At 37.0% G+C, this 16,046-nt stretch overlaps 1 long non-coding RNA gene across 1 annotated transcript in view; it reads right to left on the bottom strand.

The window, feature by feature from the left end:
- The window catches only part of LOC109275069 (uncharacterized), a 177,450-nt gene that overhangs the window by 76,351 nt on the left and 85,053 nt on the right, over window positions 1–16,046 (bottom strand). The window contains exon 2 of the long non-coding RNA XR_002083961.2: window positions 14,984–15,103. This is a non-coding gene — a long non-coding RNA (uncharacterized LOC109275069). The remainder of the gene's footprint in view (window positions 1–14,983; window positions 15,104–16,046) is intronic.

Genomic DNA, 16,046 nt, shown 5'->3' with positions numbered 1-16,046 from the left:
AAGCCTGTCAATGCTTCTCTCATTATATTTCATCCTTTTCTATCCTCACAGCTTTACTTTCTGAGTTCAGGATCCCTATGAGTTAGCTCTGGCAAAAATCTGTAAATGGTTTCACGGTTTCTAGTCTCTTCTCCAGTTAATCCATCCCTATAAGCCAAAGTTGATTAATTTTTCTCAAGTGATGTTTTTTTTCCCACCCAAAACTTTCAGGGTCTTCACCTTAGGATAAATAGCACATATATGTGTACCAAGCAAAAGGGTAAGATACATAAGAATCTTTAATCAACTGGCTTACTTCTGTCTCCTACAAAGGGATCCCAAAACCTAAGCCAGTCTTCTGTTCCATCACAAATGTCAGCTCATTGTTCCCTCATTATACTTTGCCCATTTCCACTTTTGCTCAAGTTATCTTTTTCTATTTGGAAATAATTGTAGATTCTATCCTGCGTGCTTGAATGTAATGCCATCATCCTATCAAATCCAGTTGGTCTGATTTTATCCATACAGCTGAACTTGACCACTTCACATCATAGCTATCTCTAATAACCCATGTTGGTGATCTTTCCTCTGTAATTCTGTCTCCACTGACTGTCATATTTGAGGATGTTCATCATAGCTGCTGTTCCTCGCATTCAAGGAATTTACAATCTGTTTTCTAGAGAGAATTACATATCTATAAACAGTAACCAAGACCTGTGGGAGTCTTTTTGGGTACCCCACAATGTCTACACCCATGTTTCATGAAGTTTAGTTTTTAAAATAATTGATTCAAATTTTATCTTGAAAAGGGAATGAAAAGGTAGAGAAAAATAATATTTCCTGGGCATAAATCTGGATCCACACAAATTATTAGTTTCATTTTATAGATGAGGTTCAGAGAAGTTATGTAAATTATTTGAGGTTATAGCTAAGATGAGAGATCAGAGATTTTAAAACAAATTCTAAAGCTCATGACCTTTTAACTAAAAGGAACCTCTCCTTCAAGAAAGGGCTTAGGCTTTTTCCTCCAGAGCTAGTACTTTGAAAAGTGCTCATGGCACACAATCAAAAGTTATCTCTATGATTTCTGTCTTCCTTTGTACTTTTAAATGTGATCAGAGCAGGAAATTCATGCCTGTCATTGAATTAAAAGTCAAGCAAGCCCCATGATTTTCTAGTCTCTTCTTGGTAATAGAAACTCCTATGGTCACTTTAACCCTTCTCTCAGACATTACAGTATTTAATCCAATCTATTAATGAACGCTGCAAACTTCATTCACAGCTAAGACTCTTTCACTACTCTCCAGCTAAGGCTGGCAACAGATGGGCCACCCGCCTTCAGGAATTAGATGTGGTCCATTTCTTCCCTCTTTCCCTCACTTTTCTTATCTTTCTCCCATAATCAATAGCTGCTTGGTCTTGTTCTTAAAGGTTCAAATACGTGGTGAGAGGTGGGAGAGGAAAAAGACATAGAAAGGTTCTTAGCAACTTTACTGTCATGGAGAGGTACCATGTTCTTCAGACCTCACAGAATCATTCTCTCATAGGTGTTTTTAGAGATTGTTTGGAGACTGTCATGCTGGGCACCTGCAAATGTGATTCCCTTGACCAAGGCAGTGCCTCACCTATGACTGGTTGCTTCTAAACCTCTTGTGGCTTCTGACCTGAGTGGCATACCCCTTAGCCACTGACTCTGGGACCTCCTCACCCTAATGCATCATCTTCTTTTGCAGAGTCCCATGGTTAATTGACTTCAGGCTAATGTTTTTACTGAATTTTCCTCATGGCTACAATTCATACACCTTTGGCCCCTTAACAGGCATATACAGAAACTTTCCTGACATGTTCCTTTTTCCTTAAAGGCTGCTTCAGCTTACTCAGGCATGAATCAGACTTCAGTCCTCTCTGTTCCTAACTTTAAAAAACACACAAGTAGTTCCCTGAGCTGAACTTCACTCACAAGACTCCAAACAGTCCTGTGTAGAGGCTGGGGGAACCTCCACAGAACTCAGAGTTCTCTCCAAAAGCTCCCCTCACAAAATCCTGCTCTCTCCCCTCTTTCTTGGTCCTCAACATAACCTTCATAGTCATCTCTCTGATTCTCAGGTAAGGGGTCTCCCTCATAATTCATTCTTGAATGTAGCCTCCAACATCTTCACGACTCAGCCAAAACTGAGAGAAGGGCCTCATTTTAACAGGGCCTCCTGTTACACCTGTTAAGGTGCAATTACCTCAGACAGAATAGTATCTCTGTTTTGGGTTATAGAGTGTATTGATCACAAAGTGGCAACTTATTTCTCTGTAATATCCATTTTCTATGTATCAACTCACCCTGCATCCTTTCAGTTCCCAACTATTGTTTCATGGCAACATAATTTTTTCATTGTTTTCATTACTCTACATATCATACTTAAATCTTCCAAGTACTTAATTATATTTTGTTTTCATTTTCATCTCAACTATCACGTGTGGCTTTATTCCTGTTTTCATCTTTCTCCTTTTACTTAATGTTCAGTGATATTCCTCATCTCCACACATTTTGAGTCAGAAAAAGCAAAAAGTAGATATTGTTTTCTCTGCCTCTGATTTCAGAGAAATTGCTAGTCTTATTGCAAGCAGTGATCTTCCCTCATCCAGTTGTCTTTCACAAATAGAGCAAAGCAGAATCTGCTTCTAAGTTAAACAAAAAGCAGAAATCAGAATGTCAAATTATAATTGGCATATCCCAGACATAATCAATATTGCCTTTTGCAAGTTCCTCCCACAGTAAAAGCAAACCCTGGTTAGCGCTGGCCAAATCTTGAGTAATTTGGCTTCAAATTATTACCATACTTAATATCTCTGAATCAACAGTGATGACTAAGATAAAGTGAACTATAAGAAATGATCAGTCTTCAGTGCAAAAACTTTTTCACTTTGTGCCAACTATTGCTGGTGCACCTGTTTTATGTTCAGAGTGGGAAGAAAATCAAGAAAGACATGGCCAATTTTGAAAGAGACACAATGTTTTCAGTGTCTCAAAATAGCTCAAATACATGCATTGCTTCTACTACTTATTCAAACTACAAGGCTGATTAAGCATATGTGTAAGGCAGCATGCAAATAAAAAAAATTACCTATTCACATCCCACCTTACTCTCCCAGGTTCCAGTTTCTTACCTAAGAATTAATACTGCACCAAGCAGAGACAGAGAGAAACCAGTAAGCCAGAGAGCTTTCAATGGGGTATACACAAAGAAGCAATTGAGAGGAATTACAGAATTTCTGATACTGCATTTGCTAAGGACTCTAGAAATGATCTACACCAGGGCCCGCTTTTCACAGGGAGAACTTAAATTGTTGTTAAAGTAGATTGCACTGGTTCAGCTAACATGATAGCTCAATAAAGCCTCTGTGATCTAAATCCTAGAAAATTGAGAAGTGGACTTTATATTAACTAAAGTCAGATTTTTTTTCCCCAAGTTGTAATCCTAGAACCATGACAGGACTCACAGATTGGTGATAAGAATGTATTTTAAGGGACTTTTAAGTGAATAAACCAATATAATTTGCCTGGAGATCACACAGAGGGAAAGTGGAACTACGAAGAATCATGTTCTAGATTCATTCCTCCATCAATTTTGTGGGTGCCTCAATTCCTTCCCAGGTTCGGGACAAAACATGGGCTTAGATACATAGCAGGTCTGAGACTCACATTTGTGCCGATCAGGTGTCGCCTGTGAATGAGGAGAGAGTATAGCCAACCATCAAGCATAATGGATGAATACGCTGTACTGAGACCTAAGCGTGACTCAAAAACATAGACAAATCTCTTGCGGAAAAAAGATATCCAGGGTTTTCATACAAATAACTACAAATTCAAACCAAGTTCAAGATTCAGAGTGTATACCCAAGAAATATGGGATAGGAAGTGATTAGAAATCCAGATGGATAAGGATGCATGTCCAAAGAAGATTCTAAGCACCCACTAGCAGAATAGTGGAGAACGTAATGATACGATGTTTCGTTGAAGGGTGAATATACATTATTTGTACAAATATTTTTCTATTTATCAAAAATGTCATTTTCTTTCATCTTCAAGGGAAATTTTGTTAATTAAGTGGATACAATGACATTTTAAATAATCCACCAACCCTTTCTAAAACTATTAGGCCACATTTTTTTGGCAATTGATCCATAATTGAATTTCAAATCAACTTAATACAATATAATGCAAAAATATGTTTCCTTTAACTCTCTGGGACAAGATAACCAAAATACGATGATGAACAAAATATAAGATTCACCTTCACAGAATTCATAGTGTGACAGTGAAAATACCCAAGCAATTAAAAATGTGATGAGTGTTAGGAAATGAATGTTATGGGAGTACTATAAGGGGAATTCAGTCTAGTATACAGAATCAGAAAATGTCTCCCAGATAAAGTGATATCTAACTGAGATTTGGAGACTGAGTATAAGTTTTCCAGATGAAAATTTAAAAACGGATGGGGGTATTTTGGACTATCTTCATAACTAGAGAGGCTCAACTGGCATTCATAGGAATTAACTGCCCAACCAATCAACTAAATTGTGAGAAATAACATAGCGTTGTTGCTCTAAACCATTCAGTTTGCGGGTATTTTACTGTTTTGCTTTCACATGGCCTAGGCAGGTGCCAACAAAGCAAAAATGATCTTCTGATCATCTTGAGACACTACTGATTTCTTATGCTTTTGCAGACTAAAAACTATGGGTGCCCAAGATTGAATCAGGCATTTCAGTATTTTATTGCCATAGTGATGGAGGGTGCTAATAGCATTTAGTGGATGGGGCCCAGGAATGCCAGACATCTTGCACCACAAGAAATTAGTCAGCATCTCTTTTGACTTGAGAATATCATGCCAAATATTTAATTAGGTGAAAAACCCGAGTTTCCCACTTAAATTCCTTTTACATATAAACACAAAGTATGCTTTGTACAGTCTTTAGGTCCATAATATTCAAGGAATGTAGCTACAATGGAAAGAGAGAGAAGACTGTATTTTATTTTGTTTGAAAGCATACTTACAGTTGTTCATCATTCTAGAAAATCACATCACTGAGAGCAATACTACTCATGGTATCTGGACTGCTAGTATAACACAACTGTGTCAGTTTGTATTTATATAATTAAATCCACAGCAATTCCTCAAATAGGAGCATACACCTGCCTGCTTCATTAAGTCTTTCAGGGTCACTTTGCCAAAACATTTACATATGTAAATATATACTAATTTAATATTAATATTTTCATTTATTTTCCTCTATATAGAAATCTGGAATTTCAGAATTCTATATAGGAATCCGGAATTCCTCTGATAGTGTAGTGTTATTGATCTTATATTATCCGTGGATTTTATTTCAGGAAAGCATAGGTGATATTGCCAAATAAATATTGTAAAAAGAGAACTTTGGTTCAAAGAGGACTAAGCTCTAAAGGAAAAATGTGTCCACCATGGCCCATCAAATTCTTGGAGGCATTTTTAAATGTTGGCATTTTAAAAGAAGGTATTATCTTTGCATCCAACTGATAATTACCCCATTTTTAGACAATTCCTTTGGATTGAGATATGACTCAAATGTACAATGTTTATAGCCATTCTTAATGCATACAGTTATTCACTGCCACCCATGTGTCTCACAGCTTGGGTGAATTTCTCAGCAGTTTGTCCCTTTTCCCACCCAACTGAAAGACAGGATCTCTTTGGTCATTAGTGCAGCCCAATCTTCTCATTCAGAGTATCAACCAATTCTTCTATTGAATATCAAAACAGCCTTCTTTGAACAACTCAGCCATGAATCCGCATCAGGACTATACTTTGTCCACACAAGTTCCCTGAATTAACCTTTCTTGCTTTTCCTCAAATTATTTCATTGTCCATCTTTACTCACTACTTCATCTATAGATTATCTCCACAAAATTTCAAGACACATATTCCTTGTATATTGAATTTCCCAGCACTCTTACACTTTGTATACTACCATCTACACTGCCATGTGAGTCTTCAAATCTTCCCTCCTGGCCACTAGATCTTAATTCAATAAATCTCTAAATCAGGTACCCATTTCCTGATTTTTTGCCTTTTCCTACACAAATCCCTGTAAACATGAGTCCATATAGAATTCTGTTGAATGTTTTTGTCATGCAAGAAAAAAGGTGGGATGTTTTGTATAACCATTAGTTTTTATGTAATTTATGCAAATCACTTAATATCTTTGGCCTTAATATCCTGACAGGTAAATTGAGGTTAATAGAAAAACTTAATTTCACAGAGTTGTGAGGATTAAATGAACTAATACAGGCTAAGCAATGAAAATCATGTTTACACATAGTAAGCACTATATAATATATTGTTATTATGCATAATTGTGTAAGTTATATTTTACAGTCTAGCTTGGTTTTTAAAGGTTTTTAACTATACTTAGTAAAACAAATTCTCACTTAATTAAAAAATGTGCTGATTATATAAACATAAGCACACACTATAAAATTCTAGCATCCCCCAAAATCTGACTTGTTTCCAAATGGAATTAACTTCAACACCAGTAGCATGGGTGAGGCAGTCAGCAACAGTCACTAAGTAGGCACTGTGCTGGCCCTCGGCATTCACTAGTGTTTTGGTCCAACTGAAGCTCGGTAAGACCTCCAATTTGGCAGCATCATAAGTTCACACCAGGTTATAAGATGTGAAAAGTCATCCACTGGGTTTTCTGGAAGCGTCAGTCTCTTGGGAAAAATGGCTCACCATGTAAGCAGTTGTTCTATGCATGCCAAAAAACAAAAAAGCCTGGGTGGCTCAGTCGGTTAAGTGTCTGACTTCAGCTTGGGTCATGATCTCACAGTTTGTGGGTTCAAGCCCTGCATCGTGCTCTGTACTGACAGCTCAGAGCCTGGAGCCTGCTTCAGATTCTATGTCTCCTTCTCTCTCTGTGCCCACCCCCCTACTTGTGTTATGTCTCTCTCTGTCTTTCAAAAATAAATAAATGTAAAAAAAAAATTTTTTTTAAACAAAAAGGCCCAGAGAAGGTAAGAAATCAGCTTAAGGTCTTACCAGTATGAAAATTAATCAGGATAATGTTCAATTCTTCCCCTTAGCTTTCAAATCTGTGCTTTAATTAGACTGGTGAGGGGGAACCAGACAATAAACTGAAACCAGTCTTGAACCTCATTTCATTAAGCCCCTGGCAACCTTCCTTATTAATTGCCTACCCAACATCCCTTCCTTGACTGATAAGTTCATCCAGTTGTGCAAAGGTCCAAAATAGAATTCTAATTGTATGGTTGAGGCCCCTACATCATGTCTAACACTTCATCCTGAGATTCTCATAAAGAGTCGGGTATGTCCCAAGCAGTTAGTTTCAGCAGTTAAGATTGGTTGTGAGAAGGAAATACAAACACTGAAAAAGCAACAGGACTTAAATCACCAGAAGAGAGATGATTTAAAGATGTGCTAGTTCCCACATTCCCACCACAGGCACTGAGATGATCCTGGCCTTCAGATCAAGGTGGGTATCCAGGAGAGGCAGAGGCGTGGGTTGGAAAACCAGTAGAGCAGCCAAGAAAGAGATATTCGGTACCAGGCAACAGTCATTGATTTCAATAGCCATTGGGTAGGAGAAAGATGCTTTTCCAAACCTTTGGAAAGAAGAGTTAGAGCTTAGGCGGTAGAACAAAGAAATATACGAATTCAAAATGCAATGAATGAAAGATTCTGTCCTCAGACTCTTTTCTTTTCTCTTTCCCTCAGTGTCTCTCATTCCTTAACTGGCCATGGTATAAAATTGTATTTTGAGGCACGTGGGTGGCTCGATTAGTTAAGCATCCAGCTCTTGATTTCAGCTCAGGTCATGATCTCACCAATTGTAAGATCAAGCCCTGTGTCAAGCTCTGCACTGACAGCGGAGAGCCTGCTTGGAATTCTCTCTCTCTGCCTCTCTCAGCCTCTCCACCACTCGTGCCCTCTCTCTCTCTCAAAATAAATAAACATCAAAAAAATAAAATTGTATTTTTGTATGATTTGTGAAATGTATATTTATGCCTCTCACTAGAAAATAGATTATACTGCTTGAGTTTGGAAGTTTAGGGCTTTTCCTTCTTCTTGTTTTATTTATTTATTTATTTATTTTTTGACTAATGATCATTTGCCCTCCACAGGAAAAAAAAAAAAAGTAGCTACACTGAGTAGCTACTTTGCTAAAGCAGTAAATTGTATCGCATAGTTACCAACTTTTTTAAAAGACATGCAATTTATCTGAAGAATTTCATTGGTTGAAGATGTGAATTAACATACAGAAAATTCATCATTTGGATGGTTCACTCAGCTCTAGATAGTTACAAAGTTATAGAAACAAAATAATGATTTCATTGACAAGCAAAAAAATATTATCTCCATTTCTTCCAATTGGTTATTTTTTTTTTAGGAAGAGATTTCAAAAGCATCTCTAGTGTGCTTTAATTATCCCTTATGCCTCATGCCATTTCTTTAGAGGGTATTTATTAAACATTTTAAATGACATCACTTCCTATTTATATAAGGTATTTGGTTTATAAGATCTTTTCATATCGTGGCATTTGACAGTCACCACAATTCTATAAAGGAGACAGAAAAGTCGTTTTTTATTTTAATTCTATACATAAGGAAATTCAGACTCAGAATATGTGACATTCCAAGCATTCATTTAGTTGTGATTGGCAGGGTTAACATGCAAGACAGGATCTTCCAACTCCAAGTTTAGTGTATTCACCCTACACCATAGGACTTCTTTAGTTAGAACCACCAACCAAGGAAGATCACAGTTTGAGCAAATGATTTACAACTATGTAAGAGGTGAGTCCATGAGTAGAAAGAAAGTAAAATACTTAGATCTTATCTCAAATAATATGCTTTTGTATCATTTAAATATATAGAAATCCAAAATAAGGAAACAACCATCCACTTTTCAAGAGGTATGTTAACAGAATATAGGCAGTGCTTCTACTCAGATAACACAGAAAATATTAACAGCAAAGGAGAGTCAGATAATCCCATCACTTCACACCCCAACATAACCAGACACATCCACAGTACCCCACTCCAACCATGAGATATCAATTTTTTAAGTGATACCCTATGTTAATAGTCTGAGTGTCTTCAACTCTTCCAACTATATTCAATCTCCCCTGCATTAATTTTTTTTTAATTAGCCTTATATCACAATATGATGAATACAAAATCCAGTCTTTGGGAGCCCGGGTTGCTCAGTTGGTTAAGCATCCAACTCTAGATTTCAGATCAGGTCATGATCTCACAATTCATGAGTTCGAGCCCTGTGTTGGGCTTTGCATTGACAGTGTGTAGTCTGCTTGGAATTCTCTGTCTCCCTCTCTCTCTGCCCCTCCCCTGCTCATTCTCTCTCTCTCTCTCTCTCTCTCTCTCTCTCTCTCTCTCTCTCTCTCTCAAAATAAATAAACATTTATAAAAAAGAAAGAAACAAAGAAAATCTAGTCTCAGGCCCACCCCCCCCCCAAATATCCTCAAGGTTCTCTGCTTTGTTATTATTCTTCTGTTCACCTAATCATGAAATATAGCCCATTTTTCTATCAATTCTTCCCTGACTACCAAAAATGAAAGGCACTAGTGAATAAAAAGGCAGAGTGTGAAGCATAGATTTTTAACTACAGGTTAAGTAGAATATGTCTGAAGATAGAAGGTAATATACATGGAAGCATCGTGCAAACCAAAAAAATAAAAATGTATTGTAGACACCCCTACTCCTTAAGTGCTTGTGCCAAACATACCACACCAATATTTTTTCCACAGGCTATATTTTCACCCTCTTCTTTTTTGCTTTATAGATACTGGTTTCTCCCCCTATCCCCTGCCTATTACCATCTCCCTCTTGGGAAGCCCTTGAAAAAAACATATTTTTCAAGCAGAGCCAGTGAGTCCTCACCTTCCAGACCACATCCTGAGACCTATCTTTTCACACTCAAATGGCCCAATTATTTGCTTTGCAAAGAGACAAAAAAAAAAGTCTCTCCCAAAGAGGAAGTATGATTAAAACTTTTAGAATAATTTAATTTTTCTCTCATCACAGAAGTCTTGATTTTTACCTTAGAAACCCCAGAATTTCTAGTAGAAATGTGCTAGTGTACTCTATAAAATAACCATCTTTGATATAAAGTACTGTTTTGGCTTTTCATCAAGTAAAATCAATACTCAGAATACATTCACAGGGAACAATTAAGACAAATAGATGGAAGTTAACAGGAAAATAGGATTTTGCTCAAAAAAGTTAAAACATTCCCTAGAGTTATTTGAAGTCTCATAAGCTAAAGGTGTTGGAAACTGGAAAGGGTCAGAAAGATACTAGATAATGACCTATGGGATAGGGCACGAAGAGAAACATTTGTTATGTCGAAAGTTGGGTTCCATGGTCTCTAAGGTCCCTCCCAACCCTCAGAGCCTAGACGCCAAATTTGACTGTCAATCAGAGCACAAGTCTCTGCATACTTGCAGGCCTGCCTATGGTTGGCAGTTTGTCTTTATTGCTTGGTTCAAATTCTTTTCCATGACCAAATATTTGTACTTAATATTCAAGCAATAATGTCAAAGCATATTACAAATTTCAATAAAAGAAACATTTAGAGAGCTGCTCACACGATTAATCTCCTTTAGTGGTATATATAACCAAGACTTAGTCATATTGGTTATTATGAATAATATCCATAGATTTAAAAAATTGTTCTAAAGATAATCTTATCTAATCAGGTATGTTAATAACATTAATCACATATTCAACCAAAATGTCCTAAGTATCTGTTAAGTGATATACATCATGTTAGAAACTAGGGATAAAAGATACTACTCTGACTGATACCAATAGCAACAAACAATACTTATCATACACGTAGTGTGCACCAGGTACAGTTATGCATTTTACTTTCATTATCTTTTTAAATCAAGAATCCATCAAAATAGATTTAGAAACCCAAACTTACCTGGTCACATATGATTAGGTCTGTGTAACTCCAAAAGGCCACCTTCCTAGCCACTCTTCAATACACCAGAGCTACACCAAAAAATGAACCAACAGAGACGGCACAATGAAATCACATGGTAGAGCCAAGCACAGAATGCAAGGGAAGCCTTTAATTCCACCTAGGAAGGGGGTGCCTGAGTCAGGTGCAGGGGCTGTTTCAGTGCTTATCAGAGATAGTTTTTGACTGAGACTTGTGGAATGATTTGTAACATTGAAAATAAAGGGAGGAGCCAGGAAAAAGAAAGAATATGAAAAGTCACAGCCTTATGAAAGACCAGGTGTATGTCAAAATCTACATTTCACTGTAACTTAAATGGGAATGGCAGGGGATGAAAACAGACAAACAGGTAGCTGGGAGACATCAGTTGTTTATTAAAGACTTTGTCTGACTTGCCAATAAATTTTATTTGAAGATAATAAAAAGTCACTGGAGAATTTTAAGCAAAGGAATGAAGTGATCAAAAATGCATTTGAGAAAACTCATTCTAACTGCTTTACTTGGTCGATGGATATGGAGGAAAGAAGACAGATTCAAGAAATAGGCTTTAGGGACCAGATGAGGGTGAGAAGAGAAAGGAGAACAAAGGAACTATAAAACAAAGGAACTATAAAAGGAACATTTTATAGTTTAGTCAATGTTAGTCATGTTAACGTCCATGTTAGTCAAACGGGTTGATGGTGGTGCATTCGCTGCAATAGTGAAGAAAGTGACAGCACAACTATGGGTAAAATAGATGTTCTATTCTGCTTTAGATTGTTGAGACCTAAAGTTGGAGATTTGGATTACTTTAAATTTAAATGTAAAAGATGGAACCAAGATTCCTTAGCTTTTGACTCAGAGGCCTATCAAACTCAGAAATCAAAAGAGTAGAAAAAAAAACAGCTTTGGAAGTCTAAATTTGCTCTCCCTTTAGACTTGGAGAACATAGGGAAAGAGAGGGAGAAGGACAGATACTGAGTTTCTCTCTATTGGCTTATTTCCTATTAGCCAAGGAAGGAATCTGTTATAGGTGATATCAGTGATCTGCAGCTGTGAACATGGGACGGAACACTAGTGACACTGGACCTAGAATTCCAAGGTGAAAGCAGACCATGATGATGTAGGAGTGGCTTGCTTAAAGATTTTACTTATTCAAGTGAACGTAACTGGGATTTGAAAATGATAACTGGAAGCTTTGGATTCCAAATCTCCTACCTTGACAAATGACTTCTTCTTACTACTATGGATAATTTTCCTCTGATGTCTATTTAATCTCCAACTTATAAATGTTTGTGTTAATGCCCTGTCTACCAACATCTTGTATGGTTTGAAGAGGTGAATTTGTGGCACACGTATATCTGAGTAATGGAAACAGGGCTACAACTAGTACATAATTAGAAAAAGATCACTCTTTAAGATGTACAAATTATACAAGAGCAACACTCTGAACAGTGAATTATTAAATGTTCTCCTAGTTGGGATAGACCAACTAGAAAAAAGTGCCTGCTTCCTAGGGAAAGACCCAGTCCCATGACAGGATACATTTTCCAGTCCCCAGCCAGATCCTCAGGAAAACATAACCATACATGGGGGCCCTCAGTGCAAACAACACCCTATTTTATAATCCTTACAGACAACAAAGCACAATCAATATTCCATAGCCCCAGGGCCATTCCAATGCACAATTCCAGGGGACACCAAACACATGGAAACATTGTCAGGGTTCCCCTGGAGTTGTGCTATATGACTGTGCTGCACAGTGTTTCTCTTCTAAGGATGGAATTACCATACAATTGTGTGGATGGTTAGTGGGGTAGGAAATCTCTGACAAGTGAGATATTCTTGCAAACCCTTCCCTACTACACATTGTTCAACAGGCATCTGATCTATCAATTCTACCTATCATTCAATATCCATTCAATATTCATAATCTAACCATCAACTCAAATTACATCTTGAATCAATGTCCCTTTCTCCATCTCTGCCTTCTTATCTGAGACACCATCCTCCCTTAGCTAGACCACTGTTCTCATTTTTCTACTATGTTCTCTCCTCCAGCACATTTTACACAAATAGCCACAGTGATTTTCTTTAAATAAAATTCTGATCATGTCAATCCTTCTTAAGATTTTTCAGTGGTTTTCTATTTCTCTTAAAATAAAATCCTAAATCCCATGTCAGCAAAGTCTTGGTATGGTCTTCTCCTGCACGTGCTGTTTTCTCTTCCTCCCAACCTTCCACCAGGTCACTTCTCCTCATTCTGCAGGTTCCAACATAATTGCTGCTTCTGTAGAGAAGCTTCCTAATCTAAATAGAGTCCCATCACGAGGCAATAATCTCTAGTCTTCTCTCGTGCTTTAGTGAATACTAATCACAATTTATGATGAGACAATTATTTGTATCATATATTCAATGCAACTCCCCAGGGGTAAGGGCTGCCAGGGCAAGAGCAGTGTCTATTCTGTTGAACGCCAGATCCACGCACTGTACCTAGCTCAGTGCCTGCTATATTTGATGGATAACAGGGTAGGTAATGGCTCATTTAGCTATTAATCCATCAACCCATTGCTATAAAACATTAATAGTAAGGATATATGCTCAAACATCACTATGTATGGACAGCCTTATGCCCAAACAGGTCAATTCCCTGCTACCCAGGTGAAAAAAGAAAAATCCACGTAAAAATAATGGTAGAATTTGTGGCAGTGGCGTTGAAGGTAGCAGTGACGTTGGCAATGGTGATAAAGAGAAATTCTTGTTTTTCCTACTCACCGTTTTCTGCACAATTTTAGTAACCTGTTTTGATGTCAAACTTTATCACAGCCAAGTCCTAACTTCTAAGCATATAAACTACAGAGCATAAAATCCTCCTCTTTGAAAACCATAGGCAGTTTTGACAATATATTTGAATTCATTAACCTCTTAACTCTGGTACAAGTCCATATTCACAAGTATGACAATGATTAAGTTAATGAGTTAATCATTCCCTTCTAGTTACAGTCTTTCTTAATTAGTTGATTTAAATTGGGGAGTGGGAGGAGGAAGGGGAAGAATCTTCTGTGGAGTCTATTTTCATAGTGCCAGATAAAATTTCTGAAGGCTTTTTTTGAAAGATTTAGAAATGTAGACATCTTTCCCATACCGTTTATGATTTTTTAAGCTACCAAGTCCTACTAAGCCGATTATCATATTTTAGCAAAATAAATCACTTGGCAAGCACTTCCTACACGCCTGCCCTGCAGAGACCATACCCTAAAGTCAGGCCCTCCAGGAAACACAAAGAGGCCAAGGGATATGACACAGGCTTTGCAAGCTTGTGAATCTAAAGTTTGTTAGTCATCTAACCAAAACTTAAGGGCCATGGATCATATTTTCAGGATCAGTTGCCTCCCCTTGCAGGGCCTTAGTTCACACGACCACGGTGTTTCCAAGTTTTAAAAAAGAGTGTGAAAATTTACTCTAATGTCCTTGCATAATTTGGACCAGGCCCCACAAATGCCCTATCATTATATTATGCAGACATTGTTCAAGTAATATTCTTAGCATTTTAATTTCCCTTTCTCGTTTATGATTTTAAAAGCTCTCTCAAGTGACCTTAAATAAATGCTAGATGGTAGTCTCAAATTTCCTCACTTCAATAATTTTTCTCTTATCAGTGCACTTACAAGTTTTTAAATATCTTTGCCCTTCCCCTCCCCCTCCACATAGTACACATAACTGGAATGGTGCATACTTATTTTATACCTTGAGGGTTCAAGAGTCTTTATACTTTTATATTCCAGTGTCTGGAGCAGAAAGAAGCAGAAATGGTTAGTTATTTAGTAAAAGAAAGCCAAGCTGAAGAACTTGGAAGGTGATACCAGAGATTCAGTGACGCTCTTGAGAGAAGTGATTTATATGTGACGTCCCTTTCTACTTCCATTCTCCTCCACTCCCTAAAACATTGCTCACTCTTTGCTTCTAGGAGTCTATTTCACATACCTCATATAAGCAGAAGCATACAGTAGTTGTCTTTCTGTGACTGGCCTTTTTCAGTTAGCATAATGTCTTCCAATTTCGTCCATGGTGTCACATATACAGGATTTCCTTCTTTTTTTTAAGCTGAATAATAAAAGCAGAGAGTAGAATGGTGATTACAAGAGACCTCAGGGAGGGAGAAGTGGGGAGTTGTTCAACTGGCATGTAGTTTCGCTCACGAAGATGAATAAGTTCTAGAGATCTGCTATACAACATAATGCCTGTGGTTAATGATATTGTATAGTACAATTAAAAATGTGTCAAGTAGGCAGATCTCATGTTAAGTGTTCTCACCACAGTAATAATAATTTGTTTAATTTTTCACTTTCTCTCCCCTACCCTACTCCATCTCTCTCTCTCTAGATATATAGATAGATAGATAGATACACACACACATATATATAGTTGTCTTCTTCCTACAAATATCTTCAATTCTTAAAATAAAAATCTTACTAGGATGAATTGATTTTTTTTTTCTTTCCACTACCTTTTAATTAAACTCAAAACATACTTTGATTTAAATATTTTTAGGTTTTTGTTCTGTTTTGTTTTGTTTGCTATGCATTAATCTCCAGGACCCAAAGTAACCAAAATTGGAACTTTGATACTATCATTTGGAAGCATAGAAAAGAGAATTTTTTTTCTTTAGAAGGTTTGTTAGATATCATCTAACAAATTTATAAATTTTACAAATTTATCTTACTTTAGAAATGAGAACATTAAGGCCTACCTGGGAGTAAACTGCCATAATTCTCTTTAGTAAATTTAACCCATTATAATAAAGAAAGAAAGCTTTGAAAGGGCAGGAATTTATTGAAAACTGAATCCTTTTTCAAAAAGGCCAATGATACCAGAACTTCCACTTGGCTCTACAGAGAGGTCTCATTCTTTTTTGGTTTCTCCTTGGCTTAAATATCCCCCCTCATGGCAAGGGAAATGAGGTCACAGTGTAGCTCTGAGGTCCCTAATAGGACCAAGAAAAAAAAAAAAAAAAAAAAAAGAGGAGATGAGGGAAAAAGAAGCAAGT

This window comes from Panthera pardus, unplaced genomic scaffold (assembly GCF_024362965.1).
Source record: "Panthera pardus isolate Hobbes unplaced genomic scaffold, ASM2436296v1 HiC_scaffold_2, whole genome shotgun sequence".
Classification (NCBI taxonomy): domain Eukaryota; kingdom Metazoa; phylum Chordata; class Mammalia; order Carnivora; family Felidae; genus Panthera; species Panthera pardus.
Note: the sequence above shows the minus strand (reverse complement) of the source record. Positions and strands in the feature narration are given on the sequence as shown.